This window comes from Zootoca vivipara, chromosome 3, assembly GCF_963506605.1.
Source record: "Zootoca vivipara chromosome 3, rZooViv1.1, whole genome shotgun sequence".
Classification (NCBI taxonomy): domain Eukaryota; kingdom Metazoa; phylum Chordata; class Lepidosauria; order Squamata; family Lacertidae; genus Zootoca; species Zootoca vivipara.
The window spans coordinates 18,043,589-18,047,492 of NC_083278.1; positions in this window are offsets into that span (position 1 = coordinate 18,043,589).

Here is a 3,904-nt window from a genome sequence, read left to right on the forward strand (position 1 = left end):
TAATTTATTAAACATTAAAAGCTTCCCTAAACAGGGCTGCCTTCAGATGTTCTCTAAAAGTCTGGTAGTTGTTTTTCTCTTTGACATCTGGTGGGAGGGCGTTCCACAGGGCGGGTGCCACTACCAAGAAGGCCCTCTGCCTGGTTCCCTGTAACTTGGCTTCTCACAGAGAGAGAACCGCCAGAAGGCCCTCGGCACTGGACCTCAGTGTCTGGGCAGAATGATGGAGGTGGAGACACTCCTTCAGATATACTGGACCAAGGCCGTTTAGGGCTTTAAAGGTCAGCACCAACACTTTGAATTGTGCTCAGAAACGTACTGGGAGCCAATGTAGGTCTTTCAAGACCAGTGTTATGTGGTCTTGGGGGCTGCTCCCAGTCACCAGTCTAGCTGCCGCATTCTGGATTAGTTGTATTTTCTGGGTTACCTTCAAAGGAAGCCCCACATAGAGCACATTGCAGTAGTCCAAGCGAGAGATAACTAGAGCATGCACCACTCTGGTGAGACAGTCCGCAGGCAGGTAGGGTCTCAGCCTGCGTACCAGATGGAGCTGATAAACAGCCGCCCTGGATACAGAATTAACCTGTGCCTCCATGGACAGCTGTGAGTCCAAAAGGACTCCCAGGCTGCGCACCTGGTCCTTCAGGGGCACAGTTACCCCATTCAGGACCAGGGAGTCCTCCACACCTGCTCACCTCCTGTCCCCCACAAACAGTACTTCTGTCTTGTCAGGATTCAACCTCAATCTCAATTCAACCAGAAGCCTTTTTATTAGGTATTGTAGGAGCGGAGATTCCAAAAGACCAGAGAAAAAATTGTTTATGTATGCTACGACGGCCGCCCGGATACTGCTAGCCCAAAGGTGGAAAGAAGAAGCAGTCCCGACCAAAGAAGATTGGCAAACCAAGTTAATGGACTATGCTGAAATGGCGAAACTAACTGGAAAGCTCAGAAATCAAGATGACAAGAATTTTTTTAAAAAAGAATGGGAAATGTCTATTATGTATTTGCAAAAGTATTGTAAACAGGTTAATATATTGGCAAGATTTAAAAAACACTTTTTAGAAATAGTACAGGAAATCTGAGGTATAAAATAATAATAATAATTTGCAGTAGAAATGATATGCAGCTGAAAAGAAAACTTAGGGAACCAGGGGGGCAGGGGAGGGAAGTTGTGGGGTTCGGAGAATCCCATTTTATGGATTTGACATTGTTTTTGTGTACAATTTTCTTTGTTTATGGTTGTTATTGTATTTGTTATTGTTTTTTCGTTGTTGAAAATTTAATAAAAATATAATATATAAAAGTTCACTCTTGGATGCAAAAAAAAAAACTTCACAAAGAGAATAAAACAAAATTATCAGTAAAAAAGTAAAGACAATTCTTAAAACATTCAGAAGAAAAAGCCAGCAATTAATGAAAGACAGATTTAAACATACATCAACATTTACATATCTGTGTAGGCTGTCCGAAACAAAAATGTTTTAAGCAGGTGTTGAAAAGAGTACGGTGATTATTCTGCCTTTGCCTGTGTAGATGCCCTAAACATCTTGTATTCCATTTTGGACATGCTCAAAGCAACGTACACCAGAACAGAGGCCCTCACTGTGTAATAAAGGGTTTATTGACTCTGGTGCTGTGCCCAAAGAATACCCCCCCCCCACCCTGAGTCATTCTGCATATTTTCACTTGACTAATGCAAGGGAGTTTCTCCATAAGTATAAATGAATGTACTTTGAGTTCTCTTATCACATCCCCTTCCCCCAGATAATGAACTATCCAACTAACAAACAAATACATGAATAATGTGAAGGTGTTTTGATTAAACTAGGCCATTGGTGCATTAGGCCCAGAATTGTCTACTTTTTTCAACCTCTCCAACATATTTCCATAACCCACTTTCTGAAAATCTCTTAACAAGAACTGAACTGGAACCTTTTGCATGCAAAGCATGTACTCAGCCACTGAATTTCAGGTGACTTATACATGAATGTATATTTTATTTTATTTAGGGAAGGATAGGTCATCTCCCCACGCTGTCTCAAGCCCAATACCTGTTTTAACTAGGAATTCCACCAAACACTAGAGCTATCTGCAGCTCTTAATGTATTATGTAGCTGATTCCGATAAACAATTTGGTGAGCAGTAACCAGGAACAAACCTGTTGGGTTTGTATATTTCATTTATATATTTCATCTTTAAAATATGGTGCTTACCTGGAGAGACTGAGGCTACCTTTCTTTATAGCACATCTCTACCTGCCACATGGGACACGGGTGGCACTGTGGGTTAAACCACAGAGCCTAGGGCTTGGCGATCAGAAGGTCGGCGGTTCAAATCCCAGCGACGGGGTGAGCTCTCGTTGCTCGGTCCCTGCTCATGCCAACCTAGCAGTTCGAAAGCACGTCAAAGTGCAAGTAGATAAATAGGAACCGCTACAGCGGGAAGGTAAACGGCGTTTCCGTGTGCTGCTCTGGTTCGCCAGAAAGTGGCTTTGTCATGCTGGCCACATGACCTGGAAGCTGTATGCCGGCTTCCTCGGCCGATAATGCGATATGAGCACCGCAACCCCAGAGTCGGTCACGACTGGACCAAATAGTCAGGGGTCCCTTTACCTTTACCTGCCACATATGCCTTGCCACGTATGACGGAAGCTGGGCATTATTTGTGGGAAACGGTGTCACTGGCCAAATTTGGATTCATTGCTGGACCAAATCTGGGCTGTGAGCTGAAGATTCTGCACCTCTGCTACACACATTTATCTGGAGGTAGATGTCATTGAACTCATCCGGGCTTCCTTCTGAGAAGACATATAAAGAATTGTGCTATAAATATAGACACTCAGTTATCATGTGTTAACTGCTGGCAGGCACCAACTCTGCCAATGCTTGCCAGGCCTATGCAAGCAATTAAGTGTACACCCCCCACAGTGGTCTGTGGGTGTCTGTTTTTTAACATTTCTTCTTGCTTTCAACTTGTTTTTAATTTTTTTATGACGGTATTGTTTGGCTTTGTGTTTTTATATTGCTGTAAAGCGCTGTGATATTTTTAATGATACAGAGGAGCGTGTGGGTGTATTATTTAATAAATCAATCCAACACCAAAAGAACCTAGGTCACGTACAATTCAAGCATAAACCACAGAAACCGCAACCTGCTGAGAAAATTACATACCATGTCTAATTTATCTCCACATAGGGGTAAACAATGTAGTAAATAGCAGTGGCACTCAACCGCTCTGTCATGTAAGTCCAAATAAAGTATTACAACAAATGTTCAAAAAGGACCCAATGTATGTGGATCCTATGAAGTGCGAAGTCCATAAGTAGATGCAAGCAGAACAAGGTTTACCGGAATAAAAACAACCTGTTTCACCTTTTGGCTTCTTCAGCCGCTTGAGGCCTAAGTGATGTAAAAAGATGCGAATGAAAATCTCTGCTTATACATTCATATAACAAAATGATCTATTCAATATTATAAATACATACCAACATAAGATTACAGTATAACCAGGAATACAAGTATTTCTAAGGTTGTTATAAGGTTGTTCCTGGTTATAATCTTATGTTGGTATGTATTTATAATATTGAATAGATCATTTTGTTATATGAATATATAAGAAGAGATTTTCATTCGCACCCACACCCACCCTACCTTACTACATGGTCCATCATTTGTACTAATGCAGAATAATTGCTTTCATTAAATTGCTTTTATTAAACTGCAGTTCCTTTAGTTCACAACATATACCTGGTTCCTGATAGAGCATGAGACTCTTAATCTGAGGGTTGTGGGTCTGAGCCCCACATTGGGCAAAAGATTCCTGCATTGCAGGGGGTTGGACTAGATGACCCTCATGGTCCCTTCCAACTCTGTAAGTCTATGATTCTATTAGGAAATAAATC